The 15250-nt window shown below is 45.2% G+C and overlaps 1 protein-coding gene across 1 annotated transcript in view; it reads right to left on the reverse strand.

The window, feature by feature from the left end:
• LOC134395661 (uncharacterized) overlaps positions 1 to 15250 on the reverse strand; it is a 141646-nt gene that overhangs the window by 39475 nt on the left and 86921 nt on the right. The gene's annotated exons all lie outside the window — the stretch shown is intronic.

The following is a 15250-nucleotide window of genomic DNA, read 5'->3' on the forward strand; positions in this document are numbered from 1 at the left end:
CCTAAAGCATCCCTGACAGATGGTTGTCCAGCTGCCTCTTGAAGGCCTCTAGTGTGGGAGAGCCACAACCTCCCTAGGTAACTGATTCCATTGTCGCACTGCTCTTACAGTCAGGAAGTTTTTCCTGATGTCCAGCCGGAATCTGGCTTCCTTTAACTTGAGCCCGTTATTCCGTGTCCTGCACTCTGGGAGGATCAAGAAGAGATCTGTGAAGAGAACCTCTGCCTGGTCTGTAACACTTCAGATTGACATGCTAGCTTTCTAGGTTCATGGACTTTTGTCTTGTGGAGGAATCGTTAATGATGTGAGCCCTGGCTCTGAAGCGGTGCGACCCAAGTTGATTCGGAGAGTCACAAGAGCATTGCAATAGCGTTTCAAGCTCTTTCTTTCTTTCTCCCTCTAAAATATAAAATATTCTGGAATACTGCCAGCATGGAGAAAACCCTGTGTGTGCGTGTTATGTTTTTAAAAATATAAATCTGGGGAAAACTTAAGCATTTGCAGTATATGTTTTCCACACTAAACTATTTGCTGTGGGTTGTGGAGGGAGAATTTAGCACCCAGAGAATCTCAGCTTTAATTTCTTAAAACAAAACACACACCGAGAGAGAAGTTTCTAGCCCTTATGACCGTGGAGTGCTTTCCGACAGAATCTCAGAAGTGAGGGTGAATAGAATTAGAAAGATTTTTCATTTTGTATGTTTTCTTTCTCACTCCTATTTGTGTCTCTTTCTCTCTGCAAGAAGACGCCTCTCTCGCAAGTTTTGGACCATCACCTCCACAACATTTTTTTTTAATCCACGTCCCTCACTGCTATTTCTAAGAGAGCCTCGTGGACCCTGCCGGTGGGCCTTGTCTGTGTCAGGAACCCAAGTAAAGTCACAGGAAGATACGCCCAAAAGCTTATTGTGGAGGAGAGGTAGAGTGAGGACTTCTGCTTGAGGCCATTTCTAGACAAAATGGCTGCCGAGCAAGGGATTGTGGGAGATCCAGGTCCTTCGTTCCAAGTTGGGCTGCAGTCAGGAGGGCAAATGATCGGGACAGGCCTTCTAAGCCCCAAACTAGAGGAGGAATCAGAGGAAAGAAGAGAAACGTCTCCTCACATCCCAATTGGAAGTCCTGGGGAATTTCGGAAGAGAGTGGCCTCCCCAGAGATCAAAGAGGAAGCGGACGAAGGTTTGGCGCAACCCTGGGAACCCCAGTGGCAAGACTTCCCAAAGGAGCTGCAGTCCTTCCACACGGGATGGGAGAACCCGCAGATCACAGAACCCTCCCTTTGGGGCCACGCTGAGGCTTTGCCGTCCCATTTCCAGGGAAGGGCTAATACTAGCCACCAATCTAGAGGAGAGCGGGAGGCCCAGCTTCTTCCCTCCCTCGGCAGAGAGGTTCAAGGGACGGTCAGCAAGCCGTTGGCCAAAGACGAGGCTGACTGTGAGAAAGTGGAGGAGGAGGAGGAGGCCATTCCGGACGAAGAGACAGTCGGGGCGGAGATGCACCGCCAGCGTTTCCGGCGGTTTTGCTACCAGGAGGCCGAGGGACCCCGAGAGGTCTGCAGCCGCCTCTGGTTCCTTTGCTATCAGTGGCTGAAGCCAGAGAGGCACACCAAGGAGCAGATCCTGGAGCTGTTGATCCTGGAGCAGTTCCTGACCGTCCTGCCGCCGGAAATCCAGAGCTGGGTGAAGGAGCGCGGGCCGGAGACCTGTGCCCAAGCGGTGGCCCTGGCCGAGGACTTCCTGTTGAGGCAGGAAGAGCCGCTGAGGATGGACTGCGAGGACTCGGAGCCTCTCGGAGGAGGAGGAGGAGGAGATGGCAGCTTTGGGTCCTTGCTGCCTTTGCAGCATATGGAGAAAGTGGTGAGGGTTGCCTTCCACCTGTCCCCTTCCCCCCACCACTAAGGGTGACCCTATGAAAAAGAGGACCGGGCTCCTGTATCTTTAACAGTTGTATTGAAAAGGGGATTTCGGCAGGTGTCATTTGTATATATGGGGAACCTGGTGAAATTCCCTCTTCATCACAACAGTTAAAGCTGCAGGAGCTATAGTAGAGTGACAAGATTTAAAAGAGGGCAGGGCACCTGCAGCTTTAACGGTTGTGATGAAGAGGGAATTTCACCAGCTGCTGCATGCATACAAATGACACTTGTAGAAATTCTAAATAACTAAAAGAAAAGAACAAAAAGCAACTCAGAAAGTAAGGCCAGGAAGCCAACTTTAATGGAGGCCTTGGGAGAAGGTTGCAGGTTCAAGGGTGACCCTATGGAAAAGAGAACAGGGGCTCCTGTATCTTTAACAGTTGTATAACAAAGGGAATTTCAGCAGGTGTCATTTGTATATATGGGGAACCTGGTCAAATTCCCTCTTCATCACAACAGTTAAAGCTGCAGGAGCTATACTAGAGTGACCAGATTTAAAAGAGGGCAGGGCACCTGCAGCTTTAACGGTTGTGATGAAGAGGAAATTTCACCAGGTTCTCCATATATACAAATGACACCTGCTGAAATTCCCTTTTCAATACAACTGTTAAAGATACAGGAGCCCGGTCCTCCTTTTCATAGGATCACCCAACCCACCACCCCTCTCCCTCTTCCTTTACTGCTATCTTTTCTTGTTGGAAAGTCATAATTTCTCCTCCTTTTACGTTTTTTTTTTTTAAATTATTAGCAATATAATTTCACACAAAACGAGCAAACGCGGTTCCCAAAGAGAGAAAATCTGAAGGCAATTTATCAACGATCATGCTTGTTTTCAATCTAACACTTTTTTTTAAAAAAAAATGTTTTATTTGCAAATATAAAAACTTAAATATTAACATAATACGGAAAGCATACATACAAGGAATAATAGATGACTTCTGCTTCTTCTTTTTTAAAGAAGAAAGGAAACGCTACACAATGCTGTAAACACACAGTTAAAATTATTTAAAATTTGCTACTAGGAAGTTTTAAGGGAGAATTAATTAATTAATCAATTGGGAGGATAGGTCCCCAATCAATGTGTCTTTTACTTTTCCAGACTTTGGAGAGAGCATTCCCGCGGTCCCTTGGAGTGCACCCCAGGGTCTGTAGGATGGCTCATAAAATCCACCCCGCACACTCAGGTTCTCTGGAAAGAATTTACTTTAGCCAGCAAAAAACTAGGCTGACAACTGTTACCCAGAGGACCTTCTCTTCTGCTGCTCCCAGACTGTGGAATGGCCTGCCGGGAGAGATCCACCAACTCAACCGTCTTTCTGAATTTAAAAAAGCTATAAAGACTGACCTGTTCCGGCAGGCCTACCCAGTCGAATTTTAAGACCTCTTAGAAGATTTTAAAATTTTAATTTTTGTGAACCGCCCAGAGAGCTTCAGCTATTGGGCGGTATAAAAATGTAATAAATAAATAAATAAATAAATAAAGGTTTTATGTTTTTAATCAGTTCTACGTATTTTATATTTCAGGGGGAGAGGCAGGTAAGAATATTGTGTGTGTGTGTGTGTGTGTATATATGTGACCATATGAAAAGGAGGACAGGGCTCCTGTATCTTTAACAGTTGTATTGAAAAGGAAATTTCAGCAGGTGTCATTTGTATATAGGGGGAACCTGGGAAAATTCCCTCTTCTTCACAACAGTTGAAGCTGCGAGAGCCCTGCCCTCTTTTAAATCTGGGCACTCTAGTATTGCTCCTGCAGCTTTAACTGTGGTGATGAAGAGGGAATTTCACCAGGTTCTCCATATATACAAGTGACACCTGCTGAAATTCCTTTTTCTATGCAACTGTTAGATACAGGAGCCCTGTCCTCCTTTTCATATGGTCACCCTAATATATATACATATGAATGTAGTACTTTCTTATCTGCTAATTTCTATACAAGGCAGTATAGAACAGTTAATAATAAATAAAGAAAAAAGCTTAATTCTTTCAGAATTCCCTTTATGCTCCTCTTGTTTAAAGGATTTAAAGAGATAGGATGGTCTTTCCTAAAGCCTGGTTAAAGGCACAATCCTATACATGTTTAGATGGGAATAAAAGGCCTACAACTCCCACCATGCCCCTGCCAGCATAGCTGGATGAAGCATGCTGGGAGCTGTAGGCCTTTTTTTTGTCTAAACATGCATAGGATTGCCCCTTAAATAGGGTGACCATATGAAAAGGAGGACCGGGCTCTTGTATCTTTAACAGTTGTATTGAAAAATGGAATTTCAGCAGGTGTTATTTGTATATATGGGGAACCTGGTGAGATTCCCTCTTCATCGCAACAGTTAAAGCTGCAGGTGCCCTGCCCTGTTTTAAATCTGGTCACTCTAGTATAGCTCCTGCAGCTTTAACTGTTGTGATGAAGAGGGAATTTCACCAGGTGCTGCATGCATCCAACTGACACCTGCTGACATTCCCTTTTCTATGCAACTGTTAAAGATACAGGAGCCCTGTCCTCCTTTTCATAGGGTCACCCTACCTTAAATCTGATGCCTTCTGCTCTGTTCTTTCTGTTGTCTCAGGTGTCTGGACTCTTAGCAGAAGTGGGCCTGTATTCCTCCAAAACGAAGGGAGCTACATGGAGCGCCTGCAAGAAGGACAAGCAGGAGAGCGACCCGGGTAAGCCTTCGTCGTGCCGGTAAAACAAAAACCAGAGCATAAGTTGAGCCTTCCTAGAGGGCAGGAGACTTTGCCACAACTTCAATTCTGCTCTGTTCATTCTCGCTTTTCCCTCTTTGCTTCTGCCTTACGGCTGTGTGCAGGAGTTAAAGACAGGGCACAGAGATGGGCCGGCTTATGCACCTGAACGCATCACGCTGGGCTTCATAAGAACATCCCTGCTGGATCCGAGCAAGGGGCCATCTAGACCGGCATTCTGTTCACACAGTGGCCAAGCAGCTGCTGATGGCGAACCCACAAGCAGGACATGGGTGCAACAGCACCCTCCCACCCATGTTCCCCAGCAACTGGTGCACACAGGCTACTGCCTCGGATACTGGAGGAGCACATAACCATCAGGGCTGGTGGTAGCCTTCTCCGCCTTTAAAACTCCCTTTTAAAGCAGGATGAAATGGTGGCTGTCACCCCATCTCGTGGTAGTGAATTCCATAACTTAACTCTGCGCTGTTGAAGAAGCCCTTCCTTTTATCCGTCCTGAATCTCCCACCGCTCACCTTTGGGTTCTAGCCATTATGGGAGAGGGAGAAGAACTCTCCCATCTGTCACTTTCTCCACACCATGCATGAGTGTATCTCCCCGCAGCCATCATGCCCCCACCTTACTCGCCTTGTTTTCTAAAGTAAAACACCTTAAAGGTTTTATTCATTCACTCTTTCAAAGCTAGGGTGACCACATAGAAAAGGAGGACAGGGCAGTGGCATGGAAAAGGGAGTTTCAGCAGGTGTCATTTGTACACATGCAGCATCTGGTGAAATTCCCTCTTCATTACCACAGCTAAAGCTGCAAGAGCCCTGCCCTCAGTGATATTCCCTCTTTATTACCACAATTAAAGCTTCAGGAGCCCTTCCCTAAGTGAAATTCCCTCTTTATTACCACAGCTAAAGGTGCAGGAGCCCTTCCCTAAGTGAAATTCCCTCTTTATTACCACAATTAAAGCTTCAGGAGCCCTTCCCTAAGTGAAATTCCCTCTTTATTACCACAGCTAAAGGTGCAGGAGCCCTTCCCTAAGTGAAATTCCCTCTTTATTACCACAATTAAAGCTTCAGGAGCCCTTCCCTCGGTGAAATTCCCTCTTTATTACCACAATTAAAGCTTCAGGAGCCCTTCCCTCGGTGAAATTCCCTCTTTATTACCACAGTTAAAGCTGCAAGAGCCCTGCCCTCTGTGAAATTCCCTCTTCATTACCACAGTTAAAGCTGCAGGAGCCCTGCCCTCTGTGAAATTCCCTCTTTATTACCACAATTAAAGCTTCAGGAGCCCTTCCCTCGGTGAAATTCCCTCTTTATTACCACAGTTAAAGCTGCAGGAGCCCTGCCCTCTGTGAAATTCCCTCTTCATTACCACAGTTAAAGCTGCAGGAGCCCTGCCTTCAGTGAAATTCCCTCTTCATTACCACAATTAAAGCTGCAAGAGCCCTGCCCTCAGTGATATTCCCTCTTCATTACCACAGTTAAAGCTGCAGGAGCCCTGCCCTTGGTGAAATTCCCTCTTCATTACCACAGCTAAAGCTGCAAGAGCCCTGCCCTCGGTGAAATTCCCTCTTCATTACCACAGTTAAAGCTGCAGGAGCCCTTCTCTCAGTGATATTCCCTCTCCATTACCACAGCTAAAGCTGCAGGAGCCCTGCCCTCGGTGAAATTCCCTCTTCATTACCACAGCTAAAGCTGCAGGAGCCCTGCCCTCTGTGAAATTCCCTCTTTATTACCACAGCTAAAGCTGCAGGAGCCCTGCCCTCGGTGAAATTCCCTCTTCATTACCACAGCTAAAGCTGCAGGAGCACTGCCCTCTGTGAAATTCCCTCTTCATTACCACAGCTAAAGCTGCAGGAGCCCTGCCCTCGGTAAAATTCCCTCTTCATTACCACAGCTAAAGCTGCAGGAGCCCTGCCCTCGGTGAAATTCCCTCTTCATTACCACAGCTGAAGCTGCAGGAGCGCTGCCCTCTGTGAAATTCCCTCTTCATTACCACAGCTAAAGCTGCAGGAGCCCTGCCCTCGGTAAAATTCCCTCTTCATTACCACAGCTAAAGCTGCAGGAGCCCTGCCCTCGGTGAAATTCCCTCTTCATTACCACAGCTGAAGCTGCAGGAGCGCTGCCCTCTGTGAAATTCCCTCTTCATTACCACAGCTAAAGCTGCAGGAGCCCTGCCCTCTTTAGCAAGCATGGCCAGATACAAGGAAGGGATCCCTAATGGAGGGGTACGAGAGGGATAAGGGGAAAAAAGCAAATTCAGGCATTAGATTCTTAAGCTTTCCTCATATGGGAGTTGCTCCAAGGATTGTTTTGGTTTTCCTTTGGCAGCTCTACAATGTCCTTTTTGAGATGTGGCAACCAGAACGGTGCACAGCGTTCGATCAGAACTGGCTAGAATTCAGCCGAAATCCCGCTGCTAAAGTACTGGTTCTCTTTCTGTTCCCGCAGATAAAGTCCAAGGGAGGGAGAACGCGGCGGTTCTGCGGCTGGAGGCTTCTCAGAAAGCGGATCCTTTAGAAGACGGCGGGGCGGATTTTGGGACCCGGCCGGACGTTGCTGAAGGCGAAAAAACTCCCCCTCCGGGCCAGAAGCCCCACAAATGCTCCGAGTGCGGGAAGCGGTTCCATCAGATCTCCCACCTCAACCGGCACCTGAGGATCCACACCGGGGAGAAGCCGTACAAATGCCTGGACTGCGGGAAAAGCTTCACCCAGGGCTCCTGCCTGCTCGGCCACCAGAGGATCCACACGGGCGAGAAGGCCTACTCGTGCTCCTACTGCCACAAGAGCTTCATCTGGAGCTCCGGCCTGCACCAGCACGAGAAGATCCACCTGGGCGAGAAGCCCTACAAGTGCTTGGAGTGCGGAAAGAGTTTCCACCGCAGCTCGGCCCTCACTGACCACGTGAGGTCCCACACGGGGGAGAAGCCGTACACCTGCTCCGATTGCGGGAAAGGCTTCAGCCAGCACTCCAACCTCATCGTGCACCGGAGGGTGCACACGGGGGAGAAGCCCTACACCTGCTCCGTCTGCGGGAAGAGCTTCACCCGCACGGCGCTGCTCATGGCACACCTGAGGATCCACACGGGGGAGAAGCCCTACAAATGCCTGGTCTGTGAGAGGAGCTTTAGGGAGAGACCTGCCCTTACGAAACATAAGAAAATCCACATGAGGGAGAATTCGTAGCCTGTGGGGGCTTTTCGGGAAAGCCTCGTTTCGGGCTCCCCTTTTATACGTACAGTTGGCTTCCAGTTCCTCTCAGCTCGGAACTTGTAATAGGTTGTCACTTGCAGACTGAGCTCGCTCCACCCTGCCATAGGCCGTGGCTGATGTGATGTCACGGAATGCATTCTGATTGGCTGGGAGATGGTGGGGGAATGGTCTGCAGTGGTGCTTTGGCAAGGTCGCAGCTCTCTTGAACGGAAGAGAGAGGCTAGTAGGGTGGGGGGCAGCAGAGCGATCCCCACAAGGATGGTCAGACCAGTGGGCAGAGGCAAGGATGCTTTTGAGGGGTTTTGAAGAATGGGGGTAAGGGAACTGAATTTTACGTAGCTGCTTTCACATAACGTCTTTCTTACAGGTCTCATGTAGAAAGATTTGATATTATTAGGAAACTCCAGTGCTGAAGAAGCTAGCCTCCCGCCATTGGAAGCTCCGGTGCTAAAGAGGCTAGCCTTCCGCCATTGGAAGCTCCGGTGCTGAAGAGGCTAGCCTCCCACCATTGGAAACTCCGGTGCTGAAGAGGCTAGCTTTCCGCCATTGGAAGCTCCGGTGCTGAAGAGGCTGGTTCCACTATTGGAAACTCCAGTGCTGAAGAGGCTAGCCTCCTGCCATTATTATTATTATTAATAATATTTATTTATATAGCGCCATCAATGTTCATGGTGCTGTACAGAACAAAATGTGTAGAAACTCAAAATGTTAGAAACTCAATGCTAGCCTCCCACCATTGGAAACTCCAGTGCTGAAGAGGCTAGCCTCCTGCCATTGGAAATTCCAGTAGTGAAGAGACTAGTCTCCTGCAACTGGACAGCTTCCTGCCTTTTTCCATAGAGATGGTGGGTCCTTCCAGGGAATGCTTTCCTACTGGTTTAATTTCAAATTCTATCCTAATTGGTCTAGGACATCTCTGTAGCACAGGTTTTTTTTGCTACAACTCCCATCATCCTTGACCATGGGCCGTATTAGTTGCAACTGATGGGAGTTGGGACCCTAACATCTCAAGGGGACACTGCTGGCTTTAAAAAGAAAGGAGACTGAAAATGGAGACTCTGAGAAAACATTGGTAACCGTTTTATTGAATTTTGGAATTGTTAAGTACAATCTTGTTTTTCAGGTTTTGTAAAGCAAAGGTTTGCTTTTCTTTCTACTTTCTTGTTCTCGTTCCTAGTTGTGGGTTGGGGGCTACGGGTGGTGGCGTTTTGTTTTTAATGATAATATATATTAATAAACAGATTTATACTGAAATGTTGTTTGTAAGTTCTTTTGAGGACAGGGGACAGTTTCTCCGTCATACAAGGAGGGGAGCCATACTAGCAATAATTTCGGCTGCAATCCTACTACAAGGCCTTCCCACCACGTGGCTTGACCTCGGTCCGCGGGCGGCCACTGCCACGTTGGGAGCTGGAGCAAACAGAAGGGCTCGTTCGGGGCAGGAGGAGCCAGGGTAAGTTTTAATTGTTTTTACTGCTTTTAAATTATATATTGTTTTAACTTGGTTCATGGTTTAATTTGTTTTGAGCTGTGTATGTATATTTATTGTTTTATACTGTATGCTTTTATCTGTACGCTGCCCTGAGATCCTAATGATATAGGGCAAGATACAAATGTTTTAAATAAATAAATAGAGGCTCTGGAACATGGATAGGCAATTTCAGAGGTGCAGAGGCCATTTTCACCCACTGGACACACACACACACTCCGTCAAAAACAATGCTGCCCCTCTCCCCTAGTGCTGAAAAGATAAGTAAACATTAAAATGATTTCTTTAAAAAAAGGCATCTGAAGCAGGTATGGCACACCAAAAGGGTCAAAATTGTTTCCATAACCGTAAAAGGGCCAAGCAGGTTTCAAAATGTCTGTTCTGGAAGCCATTTTGATTTACACACACATATATAATACATACACACACACACACACACACACACATACATACATATATATATATATAATATATGGAAACACATACATAATACACACGCACACATATAGAATCATAGAATAGCAGAGTTGGAAGGGGCCTACAAGGCCATCGAGTCCAACCCCCTGCTCAATGCAGGAATCCACCCTAAAGCATCCCTGACAGATGATTGTCCAGCTGCCTCTTGAAGGCCTCTAATGTGGGAGAGCCCACAACCTCCCTAGGTAACTGGTTCCATTGTCGCACTGCTCTAACAGTCAGGAAGTTTTTCCTGATGTCCAGCTGGAATCTGGCTTCCTTTAACTTCAGCCCGTTATTCCGTGTCCTGCACTCTGGGAGGATCGAGAAGAGATCCTGGCCCTCCTCTGTGTGACAACCTTTTAAGTATTTGAAGAGTGCTCTCATGTCTCCCCTCAATCTTCTCTTCTCCAGGCTAAACATGCCCGGAGAAGATTATAATACACACACACATATAATATGTACACTAGGGTGACCATATGGAAAGGAGGACAGGGCTCCTGTATCTTTAACAGCTGCATAGAAAAGGGAATTTCAGCAGGTGTCATTTGTATATATGGAGAACCTGGTGAAATTTCCTCTTCATCACACCAGTTAAAGCTGCAGGAGCTATAGTAGAGTGACCAGATTTAAAAGAGGGCAGGGCACCTGCAGCTTTAACTATTGTTATGAAGAGAAAATTTCACCAGGTTCTCCATGTATACAAATGACACCTGCTGAAATTTCCTTTTCAATACGACTGTTAAAGATACAAGAGCCCTTTCCTCCTTTTCATATGGTCACCCTAATACACACATACATACACACACACACACACACACACACACACACATATTCTGTATATTTTGCTTCTTTTAAAATCTATTTTAAAGTGTTTATCCTGTTTTTATTTTATCTTGTAATGTACACCACTCCGAAACTTTCAATGGGGTGGTATATAAATATTGTAAATAAATAAATAAATACACACACATATATTCTGTACATTTTGCTTCTTTTAAAATCTATTTTAAGTGTTTTATCCTGTTTTTATTTTATTTTACCTTGTAATGTACACCACTCCAAAACTTTCAATGGGGAGTGGTATATGAATATTGTAAATAAATAAATAGTATACACACTCACACACACAATGGGGGAGGGGTATGGCCACAGCTGCACACTGCCTACCCTAGAGAGTCCACCATGGCAGCTGACAACTGAAATTTAAAACAATTTAAGTCCCCATCTTTGTGGGTGTGTTTTCTCTGGGCACCTGTGCAGCACAGAACTACGTGGGAGCTGAAGCTACTGACCACCTCAAGATCCTGGCCAAGGTGTGGAAAACTTGCTATTAAAGCTGGAGCTTTGAACTTTTTCAAACTCTCAAAATTTTCTGCACGTCTATACTGCTTGAGCTTTAGTTTAAAACGAAAACGAGCAAAATCGGTCAGGTAGATCTAGGGTAACAAGCCTCGCACCCAAACACAACGTTGTTGTTGTTGTTTAAAGAAAACACAACACTTTACCGCAATACAAATTTAGAACACAAAACGTAAAATGTTAAACAGAAATGAAACAGGTTTTATATAAGGCTTAAATACAAAATGCAAGGCAGGCCTGGAACATCTTATTATTATCAAAGTGAATAAGGCAACATTTCCTTTAAAAACAAAACTAATGTTCACTTCTGGTTCTGCAATCATTCATCCCAGTCTTCCCACCTTCTTTCCCCCTTTCACTGCGGAAAGGGAGAATAACGTGTTCTTATATTCTTTGAAAGTCCCTCTTGGATAAAGATTATACCAAATATCCATTTATCCATTTAATCCAGGGGTGTTGAACCTCAGGCCTGTGAGTCAAATGTGTCTCACCTTGGGCTCTATTCTGGCCTTACTGGATTATTTATTTATCTATTGCATTTCTATACCGCCCAATAGCCAAAGCTCTCTGGGTGCTTCACAAAAATTAAACCATGAAGACAACTCAAAGTATAAAACAAACAATAAGTGTAAAAGTACAATATAAAAGCACAACCAGGATAAAACTGAGCAGCAATGCAGAGATTAATACAGATTTAAAATAGCAAAGTTAAAAAAACTAAGATGATAAACTGTTAAAACGGGAAAGTAAAAAGATCTTCACCTGGTGCTGAAAGGAATACAACATAAGTGCCAAGTGAACCTCTCTAGGGAGATCATTCCACAGCTGGGGTGCCACAGCAGAGAAGGCCCTGCTCCTGGTAGCCACCTGCCTCACTTCCTTTGGCAGGGGCTCACAGAGAAGGACCCCTGAGGATGATATTAGGGTTTGGGCAGGTACATATGGGAGGAGGCGTTCCTTCAGATAACCTGGATTACCTTTGTTGGTTTCTTGGCTTATACAGGTACACCCACCCCCCATTCCAGCTATAAAAGGTTGAAATTCCTCTCCTAAGGCTTAGTTGCTCCAAACCTGGCCGTTCTATTTGGCTAACGTGGCTTAAATGCCGATGTGGGGGGGGGGGGGGAAACGCACCAATAAGCGTAGATGCTAAAAAGAGAAATCAACTCTGGTGCTTGATAAACGTATTAAAAACTATTTTATTCTTAAAATCCAAAAATGCTCTGCTCAACGTTTCGGACGTTCGAGATAGTGATTGCCTACCGTGGCCAAGATTTGTATTTTATGTACATGTTACTGGGGCGTATAGTGATGCAATAACTGTAATAGTTTATATTCTATGTGAGACATTGCCAGGAGAAAGTAAAATATCTTTGGCAAGGTATCAATAGGGGAAGATAGTGATTGCATATGATTAGAAATAAGCCATTAACGGGGAGGTGATGAGTTAAGTTAGAAAAGCTTGGATTTTTGAAGTGAAAAAATTGTGGACTCGGGTCAGCAGATGTAATCCTGGGGAGGGATAAGGACAAAAGTGTCCCTAGTAAAAACCTTTAGTCTCCATGACTTGTGGCAACTACAAAATCTGTAGATAGGAGTAGCTGAGGTTTGTATATGAAATGTTTCATTAATGCACGGGTGTCGTTCCTGTTTTGTTATTTTTTAAAAGAATTGTATATTTTATTATAGCTCCTGACAATACGTCCGAAACGTTGAGCATTTTCGGATTTTAAGAATAAAATAGTTTTTAATATGTTTATCAAGCACCAGAGTTGATTTCTCTTTTTAGCATCTAACATGGCTTAAAACCACTGATGTCTCCAACGATAGATCAAATCCCCTTGTAAAGCTCTCAGCCAGTGGCCATCACATCATCTTGTTGCTGAGAATGCATCTACCGAGCCGGTCTAGGGCTGCGATTCTACGCACATTTACCTGGGATTGGATTTCATGGAACGCGCTGAGATTTACTTCTGAGTAAACATGCACGCAATTGCACTGAATGATAACATTTTATAATAGGGGCTGTGATTTGACAGCCAGAGGTTTCGTAAGCAGCAGCAAATTCCACACGGTGCTTGAAAATCTATCAAATGCAAATCTTATCGAATGCAGATCCCAATGTATTATCAAGTAAATTCGGGGGGTGATTAGAGATCAAAAAAAGGAAAGAAAAAAGAGCTTTATCTTCCTTCTCTCACAAGCTTGATTCCGGCTGGACATCAGGAAAAACTTCCTGACTGTTAGAGCAGTACGACAATGGAATCAGTTACCTAGGGAGGTTGTGGGCTCTCCCACCGTAGAGGCCTTCGAGGCAGCTGGACAACCATCCGTCAGGGATGCTTTAGGGTGGATTCCTGCAATGAGCTGGGGGTTGGACTTGACGGCCTTATAGGCCCCTTCCAACTCTGCTATTCTGTGATTCCAATGATGTTGCAATCCTTACAGCTGATGAGCCAGAAATTCACAAAACGGCCTGAGAAGAGCAATCCTATGCATGTTTGGACAGAAAACAGTCCTACAATTGTAGGGCATTTTTCAGTCTAAATATACATAGGGTTGTGCCCTAAATGCACCATCATAAATTAAAACATAGCTGACAAGGCTAGGGTGACCATATGGAAAGGAGGACAGGGCTCCGGTATCTTTATCAGTTGTACTGAAAGGGGAATTTCAGCAGGTTTTACCCTACCCTGTGCCTGCTTACCCTACCCTGTGCCTGTTGGCATTCTCTTCCCCTCCTTATTGTTTTACTATGATTTTATTAGATTGTAAGCCTATGCGGCAGGGCCTTGCTATTTACTGTTTTACTCTGTACAGCACCATGTACATTGATGGTGCTATATAAATAAATAATAATAATAATAATAATAGGTGTCATTGTTATGCATGCAGGACCCAGTGAAATTCCCTCTTCATTACAACTGTTAAAGCTGCAGGAGCCCTGCCCTCTTTTGTATCTGGTCAAGATGGCAGAGCTCCTGCAGCTTTCACTGTTGTGATGAAGAGGGAATTTCACAGGGTGCTGCACACACACAAATGACACCTGCTGAAATGCTGTTTTCTGTGCAACTGTTAAAGACACAGGAGCCCTGTCCTCCTTTTCATATGGGCACCCTAGACATGGCTAGAACTCCTTCATTTGACAAAGAATCATAGAATAGTAGAGTTAGAAAGGGCCTACAAGGCCATCGAGTCCAACCCCCTGCTCAATGCAGGAATCCACCCTAAAGCATCCCTGACAAATGGCTGTCCAGCTGCCTCTTGAAGGCCTCTAGTGTGGGAGATTCCACCTCCTCCCTAGGTCATTGGTTCCATTGTCATACTGCTCTAACAGTCAGGACGTTTTTCCTGATATCCAGCTAGAATCTGGCTTCCTGTAACTTGAGCCCATTATTCTGTGTCCTGCACTCTGGAATGTTAACAGGTTTACTTTCTTTGTGCATGGACTTTAGTTTTGGCGGGGGGTTACGTTCAAAATGGTGGCTTTGTAGATTAGAAAAGTTGACACAAAAATTGAGGAAAGTACGAGGACAACAAAGTGAAGCTAAATTTGAGGGGGTATGGAGGACATTTACTGACCATGTGAACAAAGAAGAAAATGAATGAACACCTCCATCGGCGTTTATAGAGCTATGGAAAGAATAGGTGTATGGGTAAAGAGACTAATTTCCGGGGTGCCCTAAATTAAACTAAATTAATGTTAAACAACCTCAAACCCAGGCGGGAACATCTATATTTGTATTGACTCATAATGTATATATATGTTGTATTACTTGACCTATATAATCAGAATTATAAAAATAAAAAGGAAGGGATGGGTGGGAAATGGTGGCTTTGTGTGGGAAAATGCTGAAAGTTGTCAGAACATGCATCAGATTTCATCCTCAGACTTGCTGTTGTCACTATAGAATCATAGAATAGCAGAGTTGGAAGGGGCCTACAAGGCCATCGAGTCCATTTCCCTGCTCAATGCAGGAATCCACTCTAAAGCATCCCTGACAGATGCTTGTCCAGCTGCCTCTTGAAGGCCTCTAGTGTGGGAGAGCCCACAACCTCACCAGGCAACTGATATACCAGCTGCGCCCTTATCTGGACAGAGATAGCTTAGCTACAGTTATCCATG

This window comes from Elgaria multicarinata, chromosome 3 (assembly GCF_023053635.1).
Source record: "Elgaria multicarinata webbii isolate HBS135686 ecotype San Diego chromosome 3, rElgMul1.1.pri, whole genome shotgun sequence".
NCBI classification, from domain to species: domain Eukaryota; kingdom Metazoa; phylum Chordata; class Lepidosauria; order Squamata; family Anguidae; genus Elgaria; species Elgaria multicarinata.